This window comes from Pan paniscus, chromosome 10 (genome assembly GCF_029289425.2).
Source record: "Pan paniscus chromosome 10, NHGRI_mPanPan1-v2.0_pri, whole genome shotgun sequence".
Classification (NCBI taxonomy): domain Eukaryota; kingdom Metazoa; phylum Chordata; class Mammalia; order Primates; family Hominidae; genus Pan; species Pan paniscus.
This window is the reverse complement of record NC_073259.2, coordinates 13,807,070-13,826,347: the sequence shown is the minus strand read 5'-3', so window position 1 is coordinate 13,826,347 and position 19,278 is coordinate 13,807,070. Positions and strand designations below refer to the sequence as shown.

The following is a 19,278-nucleotide window of genomic DNA, read 5'->3' as shown; positions in this document are numbered from 1 at the left end:
AATTGAGCCGACTAACACAAGCTACCTAGAGACGGCTAAACTAAAAGAGCACCCTCTAACGCACGCCCACTGGAGCTTCAGCTATAAACATTCACCCCTGGACACTGCCATGGGGCTCCCTGCCTGTCTGCATGCTCCCCTAGAGGTTTGAGCAGTGGGGCACTGAAGAAGCAAACCACACCCGCATCACATGCCCTTCAAGGGGGACAATGGAACTTTTCCCATTTCATCTGAGAGGCCAAGGCAGGAGGATCACTTGAGCCCATGAGTTTGAGACCAGCCTGCACAACATAGCAAGACCCTGTCCTGCTTCAAGTTGACTTTTCCCCCTCATGCTGAGACTCCAGATTCTTTCCTCTTCTCTCACATTTTTTACACTTTTAGGATTAGACCATGAAAATAAGTTCTGTCCTTCCAAGAAAATAACGTTCATAACACTTACTGTATACCAGGCTGATTTCAGTGCTTTACATGTATTAATTTACAACAACTCTGAGGCAGGAGCTGTGATTATGCCCATTTAACAGATGACAAAACTGAGGCACAAAGCAGTGCTGGAACTTCTCAAAGTCACACAGGTAACAGGAGGCAGAGCTCGGATTTGAACTCGCTTTGGGTTCAGCAACTCACAGCTCTCAACTATGACATAATATTACTTCTGTGGTCAAAACACTTAGACCTGGATTTCACAGGAATCTTGTGCTTGCCTGGCTGCTAGGGAGGTTTTCATCATCTTCCTTATCTCACAGTTCAAAACCCATGCCCTCCCTGCTCTTGCTATGGTGGCCGTTCACTGGCAGGAGGCTTCTGGGAGGGTTCTCCTTTTCTGTCATTTTTCTTATTCGTGGTTTTTGGCCTCATTGGTGTTTATCTGCAGAACTTTGTTTCCTTCTGCTCAATTCATAATCAGAGTGCTTTTCCTCCTGGCTCAATTCATAAGTGTTTGTGCAAAAAGAGGTTGGCAAAGAGCCAGGCGACTGACGACACCCGGCTCATCTGGCAAGTGGATATCAAATTGTTGTATCTCGTTCTTCCATTCACAGCTCCTTCTGTGGGGCTGGGTCATCTGCCAGCTCTCCAAGGAGCTGGCGAGAAACCGCTGCAATCAGAGCGAACTGCGGCCCGGGTGAACCCGCCTCGGCACAGCACTCCAGCTGGCAGGCAGGGCTGTGGGAAGGCCGCCTGCCTCCTGTCCATCACAGGGAAAACCTACCCTTGTCCCGCGTCCCTTCCAGGCAGCCTGTGTGGGGATTGCTGCATTTACCTTTAATATGGCTAAAATGATTTCCTTCAATGACAGTAATGCTGCCAGAACCCATCAAGATACCCAGGAACTGATGTGCCTTGGCAGATGATGCTGGAAAGATGGGATTCCCGGCAGCCTTTGCATCTGTTGCTCACAGCCCACGAGCATCTCCACTGTCCAGCAGGTCAGGGCACGGTCTCTCTCTCTCTCTCTGATGGTCTCTCTCACGGTTTCTCTCTCTCACGGTCTCCCTCACGGTCAGGGCAGAAAGAGAGAGAGTCCATCTGGAGCAGACTCAGATTTTAAATGAGTGTCCCCGATAATTTAACATGATCGATGGCTGAGGCATTTCACCAAGTTCAGGAGTCCCAGTTCTCAGAGAGGGGCAGCCAGCCATGACTGTAAGACCTGGGCAAACCGTACAAACCAGACAGCAGGTCTCACCCCTCCCCAGAGAGCTCCAGAGAGTATCAAAGAGTGAAACAGCAGAGGGATGGTCTGGGTGGGGTCATCGTGGCTGGCAAGGGTCTGTGACAGCACCTTGTTAGGCTACTCCCAAGAGGAAATTTGGACAGAAGGTGGGAGGGCAGCTCTCAGTGCAAGCTAAGTCTCCTGGAAAGTAACTTCCAAACTTTGGAGGATTGTGAGCAAGATGGGACCAGCAACTTCTACCTAAAAGAATGTTCATAGCAAGATAACTCATCCTAATATTGGTCCAAGCTAGGTCTTTATTATGTATCATAAAGGCTCAGAGAATAACAATGTAACCTCCAAAAGGGCTGTGGGCTTTGAGGAATCTCAGGCAACTCGCTTCCTCCTGCTCAGTGACTCCCCTGGAGCACAGCAAAGCAAGGAAACGCTTAGAGCCAAGCTTGAGTTCTGAATTTGAAATACAGGGAGTCCATCTCTTTCTACCCAATTGTTCCTTAGAATCAGTAACTAACTCCTTCCCCTTAACGGCACATACTTCCTACCAAAGCACAAGCGCGATGGGCTGTCCATGAGCCTCCCCAAAACGTGTGCACCTTGTGATATAAATTATGTCACCGAAAGAGACCAGACAAAATGCAAAACCAAAGAGGAGCCTTTCCTTGAATTATAGGTTCTAAAGAGTTTTGGAACCTCTACAAAACCCAAGAGTTAGGAATTGCCTGGAAGAAGCACCAGCTCTTGTTTTAAAGAGGCAATTTAAGAATAATAGTCATGCTGATGCCACACTACACTATGGGAGAATAATGAACCTAATAAAACTAGCGATTTTCCAATTGCTTTTGCTGCTGGAAACACTGATTATGCTAACTAAAGGGTAGAATAGTAAATAGCCACTATTTTGCATCCAATTAAGTATTCAGATTATTTCTCAGAAGTATTTGTTGAAAATAGCACTTCTGATAACCATGGGTACCAAATAAACAGAGTCAAGTCTGGTGTGGTACATGTATGAGTGTGTGCGTGTGTGTGTGTGTGTGTGTGTGTGTGAGTGTGTGTGTGTGTGTGCGTGTGCACACATGTGTCTTTCTGGAGCTCATTTTATGGAGATCCTCCATAGCTCCCCAAATTCCCATGAGACCAAATAAGAAAAATCACAGTTTCCTAAGACTACTTAGGGATATCTTTGGAAAAGGTGTGTATTGAGAACACAGCATATGGAAACTATTTCACGTTAGCAATATCTGTGATTTAACATTGCAAACATTAGAAATACAACCGGTTCTTCAGAGCCACCTAAGTCCCTCATAATGGCAATATTAGCTTTTTCTAAATAATAAATTAGCCAGTCAAACTGTGTTCTACAGCATGTTAGAAGTTTCATCCTTCTAGTCAATGTCACATTTCAAGGCAAAGTCGATTTATATGTAAGTTAAACGAAGTGCTGTCACTAAAAATTGAGAATTATGTCTAATGCCAATCAGAAATGGAATAAATAAGTATTAGAAGATTTGCAAGTTAAAGCAACCATAGAAATGCTATCATCAGGAAGGAAAATGTATTACCTGCAGAGGTTACACATAAGACGCTAGAACCCAGAAGAGACAGAATCTCTGTAAATATTTCCATTAAGTTAATCAAGAGTGGCTGGGTATGGTGGCTCATGCCTGTAATCCCAGGACTTTGGGAGGCCAAAGCGGGTGGATCACGAGCTCAGGATTTCAAGACCAGCCTGGCCAATATGGTGAAACCCTGTCTCTATTAAAAATACAAAAAATTAGCCGGGCATGGTGGTATACACCTGTAATCCCAGCTACATAGGAGGCTGAGGCAGGAGAATTGCTTTAATCCAGAAGGCAGAGGTTGCAGCTAGCTGAGATCACACCATTGCACTCCAGCCTGGCTAACAGATCATGACTCCAATTTGAAAAAAAAAAAAAGAAAGAAAGAAAGAAAGAAAGGAAGTTAATCAGGGTGAGAATAGGATGAGTTTGTCATCCACAAAAGGAGATGAGATTCATGCATTCTTTCAACATGCAGTCCATCAATAGTGAGCACCTGCTCTGAGCTAGGCCCTTCCTAGGTCCCAGGAAATGGGTAACCAACCAGACATGGCCCCTGATTTGGAGCTCACATTTTAGAGCAGCTAAATGGACAATAAACAAGTAAGCAGATTAAGATCATCTTATATTGGGGGAAGTTCTTTAGAGAAGCACTTCCATAAAGCTGAATCGCATCATAGACTATGACTGCCAGGTGGTAGGGAAGATAATATCTCACCTGCTTGTGGATAGCAGCGCTAGTGAGGCCTTGCAAAGTATTTAGTACTAAGATTTCTGTCTTAGGTCAAGTTCCCTAAAAGCAGAGCCTGAGGCAAGGATTGAGTGCACGTAATTCATTCAGGAAGAACTCTTAGGAGATAGGAGTAAGGAAAACAGGATATGGCAGGGAAGGAGCTAAGTGAGATGTGGTCTCAGCTGGAGACCTGCTCCAGTCTGACCTCACAGGGAGCTCCAGAGGATGAACTGCACCACCATGTTATCCCAGCCTCAGGTCTTTTGTTCTCCTGTGTCAGCCGGTCCCTGGCCAAGAGCTGAAGACTCTCTTGGGGCCCCAGCAGACCGGAGGAGAAGGAGCATGGTCTGTGGTCTACTCTTTTGTGCACACCCACCCACCTCTTCCCCAGCTGACACTGCTGGAGGAGGAGAGGGAGAGATGTCATCTGCTCCTATGGCCACCTGTGGGATGGCAATGGCCCTTTTCCCGTTGGGTGTAATCTGCTGCCATCTCTTGCTGTCTGCAGCCTGACACAGAAGCGTGAAGGTCACCAGGTTCCACTGACAGGGGTCTTTATCTCAAGCAGCAACCCGAGGACCGAGGGTTCCCTGCAAGATTCAGCCACATTTCATGACTGTCTGCAATACGCCCCATGCCTCTGATGGAAGGAACCCAATGCCCCATGCTGCACTCATTTCTGCCAGACTAGGGTCCCTGATCTCAATTTCCCTCTGCAGTCCCCAATTCTGGGGCCTGCAGACACATTTCAGATCCCTCCTTAGTACCTCCCAGGAGGCAGAAGCCAGAGGAAATAATCCTTGTCCCAAAGCCCCTGACCATGCCACCTCACTGCAAGCTCTTTCTCCCTCTCCCGGAAAAATCAAGCTTGTTGAATACTTATCAATATGCCCACATGCATTTAGTCCCCATAACCACTTCTTGGGGCAGCATTACCATCCCCAAGTTACAGACGAGGAAACTGAAGAGAGCATTTATATAACATGCAGCTAAGTGGTGGAGAAAGGATCTAACCAGGCAGTGCGGCACCAGAGCACACATTTTTGTTGTTCAGAGAGATGGGGTCTCTCTCTGTCCTTCAGACTGGAGTGCAGTGGCCTGATCATAGCTCACTGCAGCCTTGAACTCCCGAGCTCCAGCAATCTTCCCGCCTCAGCCTCCCGAGTAGCTGGGACTAGAGGCATTCACCACCAACCCAGCTAATTTTTAAAAAACATTTTTCTAGATATGGGGTCTGATTCCAAACTCCTGTCTTCAAGCGATCCTCCTGCCTCAGCCTCCCAAAGTGCTGGGATTACAGTCGTGAGCCTCTGCACCCAGCCCAGAGCACACTTTTTTTTTTTTTTTGAGATGGAGTCTCACTCTGTCACCCAGGCTGGAGTACAGTGGCAAAATCTCGGCCCAGAGCACACTTTTAACCACCATATCATTCTGCCTCTGGGTAGGTTAGTCAAGCTCTGTAGCTGATCAGATGTCTGTGGAGAGAAAGAGACATCAGTCTCCCCTTCTTCCAAACACCCCCAAATTTTACAAGTGATTTTCTCAGATCACTCAGCATCAGGAATGGGGATGAGCAGGGCAGCCTGTCCCCTTCCCAACAGCCCAGCAGATATCCCAAGATAACATCTCATTGGCTCTCACTAGGACATGAGCCCAAAGCTGAACCAGTAGCTGTAGCCATGGCATGCAGCATCCTTGGTCCTCTGGCCAGGCCAGAGCTACATCCCACCTCTGGATCCTCGGGTTGAGTCAATACATCTTGAACCAGGCACAGACTGAAGCTCAAGGAGGAGTCAGAGTAATGTGACCCAGCCCACCAGGAAGTGGGTGCTGAGCAGGCAAGCATTCATCACCCACTGCACACACCAGGGAAGGCTGGTGGTGGCTTAGTCCCACCTGGGGGCAAAGAAAAGAGTGCCTGTTCCGTGCCAAAATGTGATGCCCAACACTGTATCTTAAAGCTAGCTGGCTTTGTAATCCCAGCCACTTGGGAGGCTGAGTCAGGAGAACCACTTGAATCCAGGAGGCAGAGGTTGCAGTGAGCCAAGATCACGCCATTGCACTCCAGCCTGGGTGACAAGAGAGAAATTCTGTCTCCAAAAAAAATAAAAATAAAAATAAAAAAATAAAAAGCTAGCCTGCTTAATCCTCACAAAGATGCCATCTACTTTTTGGCATTCTACAGGTAGAAACACTGAGACACTGGGAGATTTTAAAACTCACTACCAGCCGGGCACGGTGTCTCATGCCTGTAATCCCAGCACTTTGAGAGGCTGAGGCAGGAGAATTACTTGAACCCAGGAGTTCAGGACGAGCCTGGGCAAATTAGTGAGACCTCATCTCTACAAATATTTAAAAAAAAAAAAAAATTAGGGCTAGGTGCGGTGGCTCACACATGTAATCCCAGCACTTTGGGAGGCCAAGGCAAGTGGATCACTTCAGCCCAGGGATTCGAAACCAGCCTGGCCAACACGACAGAAGTCTATCTCAACTAAAAATACAAAACTTAGCTGGGCATAGTGGCACAAGTCTATAATCCCAGCTACTTGGGAGGCTGAAGCACGAGAATTGCTTGAACCCAGGAGTCAGAGGTTGCAGTGAGCTGAGATTGTGCCACTGCACTCCAACCTAGGTGACAGAGTGAGACCGTGTCTCAAAAAAAAAAAAAAAAAAATAGGTATGGTGGCACATGCCTGTGGCCCCAGCTACTCAAGAGGCTGAGGTGGCAGGATAACTTAAGCCCAGGAGTTCAAGGGTGCAATGGGCTATGATTGAACCACTGTGCCACTATATATACATATATATATGTATATATGTGTGTATATATATACACAGGTATATGTATATATGTCTGTATATATATACACATATATATACATGTATATGTGTATATATGTGTGTATATACATATATATATATAAAAGACACACATGCACAAATTCACCACCACCAACTCAGAAATTACCATCTCTCTCTATTCTAAGGAAGTATTTTTCATTTTGCCATCTCTGAAGTTGGAATACACCTTACAATCACTGGAATGTCACGGTCTCATTGGCAGCATTTTTCTGCTTAGTAGCCCATAAAATAATAGCACATCTTGTAACTAACAGTGTTGTAGATGCTATGAGATCCTGGGGAAGCCCAGAATCTAACTCCACCCTGTCTGACAGCAAAGACCACATATTTTCTATGCCTTTGGACTGGGGCACAGATGTAGACAACTCGAGCTTTGCTGATTGTGAGAAAGGTATGGGAAATGGCCCTGATGGAATTTTCTTCTTGTACTTGCAGGGGAACAGAGCGGCATCATTCCACTGTTCCAGGGGAGGTGCTAAATACGAGGGTGAGGCTGTCAAGCGCTCCCTGGTGGAGTCCTACACTCACCCAAACAACAGCGAGACACAGCGGAGGGAGAACATCGATACCGTCATGAACTGGTTCACCAAGGAAGACTTTGACTTTGTGACTCTGTGCTACAGAGAGCCAGATAACGTGGGACATTGATTCGAGCCAGAGGCAGAGAACAGCAAGTTGATGATTCAGCAAATCGACAGGACCATCGGGTATCTGGTGGCAGCCACTGAGAAACACAGCCTGCAGAGCACCTCAGCGTCATCATCACATGAGACCGTGGGATGACCACCGTGAAGAAGAGACCCAATGTCAACAAGATCCCTTGTCTAACAACATGAAGTTCAGGGACTTGGTCAAGTTTGATATTGTGGGCTACGGTGGCTTTGGGATGCCCCTGCCCAAGTTGGGGCAAGAGGAAGCCCTTTACCAGGCACTGAAGAATGCGTACCCTGACCTCCACACCTACAAGAAGGAGGAGCTTCCAGAACACTTCCATCTCGCTAAACATGACCGGGTTCTGCCAATCGTGATGTATGTCAACTCTGGTTACAGTATCAATAGGGTAAGTTCATTCTAAAATGAATAAAGTCACCTTGGATCTAGGAGACAACCATTAGGGAAGGGTGGTTCTGCAAAAATCAAACATGAGTGCACAGCCAGGCACGGTGGCTCACGTCTGTAATCGAGCACTTTGGGAGGCTGAGGCAGGTGTATCACCTGAGTTCAGGAGTTTGAGACCAGCCTGGCCAACGTTGTGAAACCCCAGCTCTACTAAAAATACAAAAATTAGCCAGGCGTGGTGGCGCACATCTGTAGTTCCAGCTGCTCTGGAGGCTGAGTCAGGAGAATCACTTGAACCTGGGAGGCAGAGGTTGCAGTGAGCCAAGATCATGCTACTGCACTCCAGTCTGGGCAACAGAGTGAGACCCTGTCTGAAAAAAAATATAATATAATATAATATAATATAATATAATATAATATAACAAAACAAAACAAAACAAAATAAGTGCACACACTAGGAGTTGTAGCCCACAGGGTCCTAAATGTTCCCCACCCCCCGCCCAACCAATGCTGCCACAAGTTACCATTATACAAGATTAATGACCAATTCAACTTGACAAGGCTGATTTAAAAATAAAAATAAGGCTGGCCATGTGGTTCACACCTGTAATCTCAGTGTTTTGGGAGGCCAAGACAGGAGGATTGCTTAAGGCCAGGAGTTCAAGACCAGCCCAGGCAACATAGGGAGACCCCATCTCTACAAAAAACTAACAAATAAATAAATAGCCAGACATGGCGATGCATGCCTGTAGTCCCAGCTACTCAGGAGGCTGAGGTGGCAGGATTTCTTGAGCCCAGGAGGTCAAGGCTGCACTAAGATGTGATTGCACTACTGCACTCCAGCTGGAGCAACAGTGCAAGACCCCATCTCTAAAAAATAAATAAATAATAAAAAATAAACACCAACTTCATTATTCAAAATTGTGCACAGTGCTTCACTAAACATTGAACAGCAGTTCTTTCATTTTTGTCTTTCCAACAACCCTATAAAATAGATGCTCTTAGTTCCGCCATTTTAAAGAAGAAATCAAAACCTAGAGAGAAGTGACTTGAGATTAAAAATGTAATGTTGGGCTGGGTGCAGTGGCTCACACCTGTAATCCCAGCACTTTAGAAGGCTAACGTAGGTATATTGCTTGAGCCCAGGAGTTTGAGACCAGCCTAGGCAACACAGTGAAACACCATCTCTACAAAAAATGCAAAAAATGTAGCTGGGCGTAGTAGCACGTGCCTGTGGTCCCAGCAACTCAGGAGGCTGAGGTGGGAGAACTGCTTGAGCCTGGGGGTGTTGAGTCTGCAGCGAGCCATGATCACGCCACTGTGAGATAGGAGGCAGGACTTGACTCCACAGGCAGGGCTTGGACACCAGACCAAATTGAGGACTAGCTAAAACAGGGCTGGGGCAGAAGCAGCTTTCCATCAGACATGCCCACCAGTGTGCCATGTGAGTTTACTATTGCCAAGGTAACACCAGGGAGTTACTGCCCCTTTCCATGGCAATGACCCAATGACTCAAAAGTTACTACCCATTTTCTAGAAATTCCTGCATAAACTGCACTTTAATCTGCATGCAATTAAAAGTGAGTATAAATGTGATTGCAGACTCTCTGCCGCTACTCTCTGCCTCCAGGGTAACCCTGCCCTACAGGAGCAGTCACAGGGCTGTAATGCTGCCTCTTCAATAAAGCTGTTTTCTTCTAAACCTCCGGCTTGCCCTTGAATTCTTTCCTGGGTAAAGACAAGAACCCTCACGTGCTATTGAGAGGTGACAGCATGCTGGCAGCCCTCGAGCTCACTCTCGGCGCCTCCTCTGCCTGGGGTCCCACTTTGGTGGCACTTGAGGAGCCCTTCAGCGCACGGCTGCACTGTGGGAGCCCCTTCCTGGGCTGGCCGAGGCTGGAGCCGGCTCCCTCAGATTGCAGAGAGGTGTAGAGGGAGAGGCGCGGGCAGGAACCGGGGCTGGGCATGGCGCTTGCGGGCCAGTGTGAGTTCCAGGTGGGCATGGGCTCACTGGGCCCCGCACTCAGAGTGGCTCGCCGGCCACGATGGACCTGGGCAGTGAGGGGCTTAGCACCTGGGCCAGCAGCTGCTTTGCTCAATTTCTCACTGGGCCTTAGCTGCTTCCCTGCAGGGCAGGGCTCGGGATATGCAGCCCACCATGCCTGAGCCTCCACCCAACCCGCCGTGGGCTCCTGCGTGACCTGAGCCTCCCCGATGAGCACTGCCCCCTGCTCCAGGGCACCCAGTCCCTTCGACCACCCAAGGGCTGAGGAGTGCCAGCACAGTGCATGGGACTGGCAGGCAGCTCCACCTATGGCCCCCGTGTGGGACCCACTTGGTGAAGCCAGCTGGGCTCCTGAGTCTGGTGGGGACTTTGAGAACCTTTATGTCTAGCTAAGGGATTGTAAATACACCAATCGGCACTCTGTATCTAGCTTAAGGTTTGTAAACACACCAATCAGCACCCTGTGTCTAGCTCAGGGTTTGTGAATGCACCAGTCGACACTCTGTATCTAGCTAATCTAGTAGGGACTTGGAGAACTTTTGTGTCTAGCTCAGGGATTGTAAATGCACCAATCAGCACCCTGTCAAAACAGACCCATCAGCTCTCTGTAACACAGACCAATCAGCTCTCTGTAAAATGGACCAATCAGCAGGATGTGGGTGGGGCCAGATAAGGGAGTAAAACCAGGCTGCCCCGGCCAGCACTGGCAACACACTGGGGTCCCTTTCCACACTGTGGAAGCTTTGTTCTTTTGCTCTTTGTAATAAATCTTGCTGCTGCTCACTCTTTGGGTCCACACTGCCTTTATGAGCTGTAACACTCACCTCGAAGGTCTGCAGCTTCACTCCTGAAGCCAGCGAGACTATGAACCCACCGGGAGGAACAAACAACTCCAGACGCGCCACCTTAAGAGCTGTAACACTCACCTTGAAGGTCTGCAGCTTCACTCCTGAAGCCAGCGAGACCACAAACCCACCAGAAGGAAGAAACTCTGAACACATCCGAGCATCAGAAGGAACAAACTCCAGACACGCCGCCTTTAAGAACTGTGACACTCACCGCGTGGGTCCGCGGCTTCATTCTTGAAGTCAGTGAGACCAAGAACCCACCAGTTCCGGACACACTATGCTCCATTTCGGGGCTCCCCTGCCCTGCGTCAACTGCACTCTGACCTGGGTGGCAGAGAGAGAGACCCTATCTTTAAAAAAAGAAAGAAATGTAAGGTTAAGTGCTGCCCCCAAGCCTGAGTGGCTGATCATTATACAGAGTACACGAAGATCACCAAAAAAGTCACCACAGAGGCCCCCTGCCGCTGGTTCTCTTTTGCCCGTATCAAAAAATATGCAAGCCTGTTCATACAAAGACACACACAGATGTTCGTAGCAAAATTATTTATAATTGTCAAAAGGTGGCAACAATGCAAATGCCCATTAACAACAGATGAATAAGCAAACAAGTACAGTCTACCCATGTGATGGAACATTAATCAGCCAAAATATGGAATGAAGGGCTGATTCATGCTACAACCTGGATACACCTTGAAACCATTAGGTTAAGTGAGAGAAGCCAGACAAATATTAGATGATTATATATATATATATATGCCCAGAATATGAAAATCCAAAGAAACAGAAAGTAGATTAATGGTTGCCAGGAGCCAGGGGTGGGGACAGTCAGGGGGAAATAAGGGGTGACTGCTAATGGATACAGGGTTTCCTCTGGGGTAATTAAAATTTCTAAAATTGATGGTGATGATGGCTGCACAACTCTGTGAATATATTAAAAACCACTGAATTATGCACTTTATTTATGTATTTAGAGAGAGGGTCTGGCTCTGTTGCCCAGGCTGGAGTGCAGTGGTGCAATCTCAACTCACTGCACTCTCCACCTCCCAGGCTCAAACCATCCTCCCACTTCAGCCTCCTGAGTAGCTGGGACTACAGACACACACCACCATGCCCAGCTAAGTTTTTTGTATTTTTGGTCAAGACAGGGTTTTGCCATGTTGCTCGGGCTCGTCTCAAACTCTTGGGTTCAAGCGATCCTCCCACCTCAGCCTCCCAAAGTGCTGGGATTACAAGTGTGAGCCACCATGCCCGGCCAAATGATACACTTTAAATGGGCAAATTGTATGGTATGTGAATTATCTTTCAATAAATCTGTTATTAAAAAGCAGCTTTAAGGGCCAGACATAAGGGCCATGCCTGTAATCCCAGAACTTTGAGAGGCCAAGGCAGGAGGATCACTTGAGCCCAGGAGTTCAAGACCAGCCTAGACAACATGGCAAAACCTGGTCTCTAAAAAAATTTAAAAATTAGGCTTGGCGTCGTGGCTCACGCCTGTAACCCCAGCACTTTGGGAGGCTGAGGTAGGTGGATCACTTGAGGTCAGGAGTTCAAGACCAGGCTGGCCAACATGGTGAAACCCTGTCGCTACTAAAAATATTTTTTAAAAATTAGCCAGGCATGGTGGTGGGTGCCGAGGCTGAGGCAGAAGAATCGCTTGAACCCGAGAGGTGGATGTTGCAGTGAGCCGAGATTATGCCACTGCACTCCAACCTGCTGGGCGACAGAGTGGAACTCCATTTCAAAAAAAAAAAATTAAAAATTAAAAATTATCCAGCGGTGGTGGCTCGTGTTTGTAGTCCCAGCTACTCAGGAGGCTAAAGTGGGAGGATTGCTTCAGCCCAGGAGGTTGAGGCTGCAGCGAGCCAAGATTGTGTCACTGCACTCTGGCCTCAGCAACAGAACAAGACCCTGTTTCACAATTTTAAAAACAATTAAAAAACAAGCATAAAGAAAACACAAAAACCAATGCTAACTGTAAGACATAAATGAGGTGGTTTATTTTTGTTAACTACCAACTAACAATTCATGGCAGACACAAATTTTAAATGATGCTATAGCCGGGCGCTGTGGCTCATGCCAGTAATCCCAACACTTTGGGAGGCTGAGGCGGGTGGATCACCTGAAGTCAGGAGTTTGAGACCAGCCCGGTCAACATGGTGAAACCACGTCTCTACTAAAAATACAAAAATCAGCCGGGCGTGGTGGCTGGTGCCTATAATCCCAGCTTCTCGGGAGGCTGAGGCAGGAGAATCGCTTGAACCCCGGGGGGGGCGGAGGTTGCAGTGAGCCAAGATCGCACCATTGCACTCCAGCCTGGGCGACAGAGCGAAACTCCGTCTCATAAAATAAATAAATAACGAAATAAATTATGCTATAAACCTCATGTGAGGGAAGACTGTCCCAGGTACAGCTTGAAGAACCCTTGCTGTGAATAGGAGCCAAATGCGATAATTATGTTTGCAACTTGCTTCATGTTAGCTTGTTGCAACTCCAGAGTGTAACAGGTATGAGAAAACTCATGGGGTTACTGTTTAATGTTGGTGGAAATATTCATATTAAAATACAACAGTTTATCACCTAAGGTATATTTTATCCCTCAAGTGGCCCAGAACACTGTGATTATTGCACACCAATCGCACGCCTGTAGCTAAGGCCTTGCCAAGGAGAAATTCCACAATCACCTGGCCTATTTGTAAACTTGGTTTATGACGTTTTGTAACAGGATATCTTGACAGTAGCATGAGGACATTTAACGAGGCAAGAACATTCCCCACTGACCAACCAGATGGTTTGAGGGAACAGGATGCTGTGCTCAGTTTAATCTTCTGCTGAACTGACCATTAGGCAGAAAATCCTCTGGGTCAATGCCTCTCACTGAATCCACTTCTCATCCTGTTCACCTGCCTGCTTTGCAGTGCAGAGTAAAGTGGGCCTTCCTTGACTCTCTTCAGGGACCAACGTGCTTGAGGCCATCATGAGGACATTCATTCTTTTTTTTTTTTTTTCTTGAGAGAGTCTCGCTCTGTCGCGGAGGCTGGAATGCAGTGGTGTGATCTCAGCTCCCCACTGCAACCTGTGCCTCCCAAGTTCAAGTGATTCTCCTGCCTCAGCCTCCTGAGTAGCTGGGATTACAGGCACGTATCACCAGGCCCAGCTAATTTTTCTATTTTTTGTAGAAATAGGGTTTCACCATGTTGGCCATGCTGGTGTCGAACTCCTGACTTCAAGTGATCCACCTGCCTCAGCCTCCCAAAGTGCTGGTATTACAGGTGTGAGCCAATGTGCCTGGCAGAGGGCTTTCATTCTTGATGGACTGCTCCATAGCCTCAGAGACAGTCGGACTGGTTTCTTCAACCAGAGCGGAGCAGACAGGCAATTTCTGTATCCACCAGGACAAATATTAGACCAACTCTTCAATGTACAGAGAGCATCACATTTCTTATAGGCTAGAATATCTGTTGGTCCAAAATATAAATAAATAGTATTGTAGCCAGCCACAGTGGCTCACACCTATAATTCCAGAGCTTTGTGGGGCTGAGGCAGGAGGTTCATTTGAGGTCAAGAGTTCGAGACCAGCCTGGGCAACATAGCAAGACACCCCCCTTCCGCCACCTGCCATCTCGGCAAAAATTAAAATAATTAGCTGGGCACAGTAGTGTGGGCCTGTAGTCCCAACTACTTGGGAAGCTGATGTGGGTGGATCGCTTGAGCCCAGGAATTTGAGGCTGCAGTGGGCTATGACTGCATCACTCTACTCCAGCTAGACCTTGTCTCAAAAAAAAAAAAAAAAAAAAAGTGTTGCAATTGACATTACTTTATCATTTGAAAAGAGGGACAGACAAGAAAGGTATTTGGCATTTACCAAGCAATTACCCAGAATCCTCATCCCATCCTACACCCACCCTTCCCCTAAAAATGTATGTATATGTTTTTATGCCATAAAAAATACATCTGTTTGGCTCTGGAACCAGATTGCTTGGGTTCAATTACCTGATCTAGCATTTGCTCCTGATGACTCAGTGCAGAAAAGCTCTGTAACTCAGTTTCCCCAGCTGTAAAATGGGGAATGGCGCCTTTACTGGGCTGCCATGAGGGTAAAGGAGGTAACATATATGTATAAAGAATTCAGAACAATTTATGATACTTAGTAAGCTCTATATATTTGAGCTTATTATTACTGTCAGTATGATTATCATCATCTTGCTGTTTCCAATGGGTATGCTTTCTACATTCTCTTTCTTAAAGATCTTTAAATCCTTGGTATTCTCTCCACCACCACAGAGAGCAGTGTCCTTGTAGTTTAAATTTTCAAAGACTTCATGGATCCAATAAGCATGACATTAACTAAGGGACAGTTTTCTTTCAGTGGATTGGAATCTAAAATGGCTTTTTTATTGTTATTATTGCCCAGGCTGGTCTCGAACTCCTGACTTCAAGTGATCCCCCCACCTCACCCTCCCAAAGTGTGCTGAGATTACAGGCATGAGCCACCATGCCCGGCCCTCATTCTCTTCTTTTATAAGGACACCAGTCATTGCATCTGCCCCCTCACCAGCAGCCCCCAATCCAGGATGACTCATCGTTACTTCATTACATCTAGAAAGACCCTATTTCCAAATAAGGTCATATTCCTGGGTACTGAGGATTAAGATTTCAAATTTTTTCCCTGACTCAATATTTTTTTAAGTCAGGGCCTCACCCTGTCACCCAGGCTGGAGTACAGTTATGTGATTATAGCTCACTGCAGCCTCAAACTCTTGGGCTCAAGGGATCCCCTGACCTCAGTCTTCCAAGTGGCTGAGACTACAGGTGCACACCATCATGCCCGACTAATTTTTTTGTTTTCTGTGTGTGTTTTTTTTGTACAGGTTAGGTCTCACTCTGTTAACCAGGCTGGTCTGACCTCAAGCGATTCTCTTGTCTTGGCCTCCCAAGGCAGTGGGATTACAGGCGTTATCCCATGCCTGACCCTCTTTCTACATCATAATCATTGTATCATTAGCCTGAGCTGCCCATATTCCTTATTCTGCCCATCCCTGACCAATCTCCTCCTTTAACATAACTTCCATCTCGATATGATGGGGCCTGCTGGGCACTGCAAACAGCCTAAGGAAAGTGGAAACTTTACTTAACCTTAAATTCTATTACAAAGTCCACATGGAACGTAATTTATATTTGAACTATAAAATTTTCTGTAAGTTGAAACATGACCTATAAAGGTCTCTACACCCTGAAGCAATGTTTTAGAAAGAAATCAATTGGTCCTTTTCTGCAGAAACCATTAACCATAGAAGAGATAAAGGAAAAACTTCAATGTACTGATTGAATTTCCATGCCCATAGCTTAACTTCTAAAAGGCAACCATTCCATACTGTTAAACTGACTTAGGTTGCTATTACTGTTATTAAAGAGACCCTCAAAGCCAGAAGTTGAATCTTGACTGTAGTTCTTGCACGTACACGCACACTCTTGCAACTGAAACCACTCAGATTGTCCTAATGCTGCTCCCCATAGCAACACCACCTGGAATTTTACGTTTGTTTTTAAGCATCCGTCGTAATCTTCACTTGCTCCTGAACACACCGCACCTGTGAGAGCCACGTGACATTAAAAAAATCCCTTCAGTGAGGCCGGGCATGGTGGCTCACACCTGTAATCCCAGCCCTTTGGGAGGCCAAGGCAGGTGGATCATGATGTCAAGAGATTGAGACCATCCTGGCCAACATGGCAAAACCCTGTCTCTACTAAAAATACAAAAATTAGCTGGGCGTTGTGACGCTTGCCTGTAGTCCCAGCTACTCGAGAGGCTGAGGCAGGAGAATCCCTTGAGCCCGGGAGGCAGAGGTTGCAGTGAGCTGAGATCCTGCCACTGCACTCCAGCCTGGCAACAGAGGGAGACTGTCTGAAACAAAAAAATCCCTTCAGTGCCTTGATCCTTCCAGATTCAGATCCAAGAGAGATGACATTTGTCCATCACCAGAGACTGCACACCAAGATAAAGATTTCTTCTGGCCAGGCGCGGTGGGTCATGCCTGTAATCCCAGCACTTTGGGAGGCAGAGGCAGGTGGATAACCTGAGGTCAGGAATTTGAGACCAGCCTGGCCAACGTGTTCAAACCCTGTCTCTACTAAAAATACAAAAGTGGCCCGGCAGGGTGGCTCACGCCTGTAATCCCAGCTACTCAGGAGGCTGAGGCAGGAGAATCGCTTGAACCTGGGAGGTGGAGGTTGCAGTGAGCCGAGATCGCACTGAGCCGAGGTCGCACCATTGCACTCCAGCCTGGGCAACAAGAGAGCAAAATTCTGTCTCCAAAAAAAAAGAAAAAAAGATTTCTTCTGTGTGCATGGCTCAGCTCTGTGGTCCGCCAGCGTCCTTCCTCAATCTGCTTCCAATCTATGGACTCAAGAAAGACTGAACCAACCTAGATTAATTAATATTTTAGTATAACATAATACAGTGTTACTTACTATGGCATTGACCGTATATGCCCTTTTGCTCCTTGGAGGAAAGACAATTAATAGCTATTATGTGAGTTAATAAAATAAGCCCAGGATTTATGAGTATAACTAACCTGTTCCCATTGGTTTTCCTTGTCTCCTGCAGGCAGAGAGCTGATCAAAACAGCAAAAGCAAAGCAGTGCCCCTGGCCCAGTTCTGAAGCCAACCTTCCTTAATCACCCAGACCCATCCCTGGTTAGGACTTGCTGTGGATTCTCAGGTGACTCCATCTCAGGATACAGGGACTGAGAGGGTGTATGCAACATCTCAGAGCCAGAAACCGTTGATTCTGTCTAAAAACACAGCAATAACCATATCCCATCCTCTTGATTTAAATGAAAGGGTATGGGAGAATAAAAGATGAACCTTTTTTTCTTCGTCAGATCTTGCGCTCATTTGGTTCTGGTGGGGAACAACAGCTATAAGAGAACAACTGTATTCAATTAGAATTAATTCCTCTCTCTTATTCTCACAGCTGAGCAGGGTTCAAGTGCCTCTCATCTGAAAGAGGTAATAAGATTTTATCTGTCTCCTCAGCTACCTTTTGCAAGTATACTTAACAAATTAGCTCTCGGGACTCTTCCAAATGGAGTTTTATGAGGAATTTGCTAAGGTAAAAGTTTTAGACTTTGAACACAGTTCAGATTTCAGGGGCAGTACTGAAATCTGAACTGTGTTGCTAACTGCCCTGCCTTTCAACTCAAGACACAATAACTTTGAACTAAAATAATTATATTTTTGTTGTTTTCCACTCTGTCCCCACGTCTATATCACCACCACCCCCAATCCCACCCCGCACGAGCTAACTCCTCCTTCCTGTCCCTGCAAGATCAAAACTCCTCCTGCAAGCCCCGCTAGCTCTGTCTGCTCACCTTCGTGGCAGATATCGCTATCGCACTTTTATCCTCATTTGTGTGATAAGTACTTCAATGTCCACTTCTTCCACGAGTCCCTTAGCCCCTGGAGGGCCTGGACCACACCCAGTTTTTCGCACCGTTACATCTCCCTTGTCAGGCACATGGTAGGCACTTAATAAGTATTTGATGAACGAATGGCTTGTTTGGTGATAGTCCAAAGGCTGGGGGACAGAGGGAAAGCTCCCTCGTTTCGGGCCCCAGACGGGTGGCGCTGACGTAGAAGAGGCTAGGATAAGGCCTCCAGGACCGAAGCGCGCACCCGTAAGGCCCCTGCTAAAAAGACCTTCCTGAAGGCGGAGGAACTGCGAGAGTGCCTACGTTAGCCCAAGGCCTGACCCGTCGATCCCAGGGACCCTCACCCTAACTGGCCCCGCCTCCCGGGCCCCAAACCCGGACTCGGCTCCGACCGAAGCTCCGGATCCTGGGGCCCGACCCTGGCCCCGCGTCAGCAGACCGTGGGCTCGCTCCTGGGCCTGCCTCAAACCCTCCGCAGGTAACGCCTCCCGAAATTGAGCCACATTCCGATCCCCTCCTCAAACCCCTCCCCGTTTCCCTGGATCCTGGACCCCTCGCTCCCTCTCAGCCCCGCCCCAAGCCCAGCTAGGTCTCGGCCCCTGAGCCCAGCCCCGACCGGCCTCCCAGTCCCTGGGTCCCTCCCGACACCGGCCCCTCCCTAAGCTCCGCCTCCCAGGGCCCGCCTCCTGAGCGCAGCCCAGCCCTGACTCTGCACCGCCTCCCGGACCCTGGGCCCCTCCCCACGTGGGCCCGTCCTAAGCTTCACCTCCCAGAGTCCGCGCACCGCCTGGCCATGTGCTACGACATAGTCAACGCCCCGCCCCGGCCCCGCCTCCTGAGCCCTTCTCTGGGTCTGGCCTTAGCCCCGCCCTAAGACCTGTCTCCTGGGCTGTGCTCTGAGTCCCGCCTCCTGAACCCAATGGCGTTTATCCCCGCCCTAATGCCCGCCTCCAGGACTCTTATCCTGCCCCCACGCAAGGCACCGCCTCCAGGACGCCACCAACCTGGACGCTTCCGAAGCCCAGCTTCCAGGATCGCCCTATCCTGGCCCCGCCCCAGGATCCGCCAACCTGGTCTACCCAGGACCTGCCCCAACGACGCTTATC

General features: G+C 47.8%; 1 long non-coding RNA gene across 2 annotated transcripts; it reads right to left on the bottom strand.

Moving 5' to 3' along the window:
• Positions 1-454: 454 nt before the first annotated feature.
• LOC117975366 (uncharacterized) lies at positions 455-18,710 on the bottom strand. 2 transcript variants are annotated; one of them, XR_004665594.3, is made up of 3 exons: positions 17,314-18,710; positions 10,953-11,091; positions 455-8,259 (listed from the first exon to the last, which is right to left on the bottom strand). It is a non-coding gene; the product is annotated as an uncharacterized LOC117975366 (long non-coding RNA). The 2 variants fall into 2 exon arrangements; XR_008620350.2 differs by having other exon boundaries at positions 10,953-11,065.
• Between the last annotated feature and the right edge of the window lie 568 nt (positions 18,711-19,278).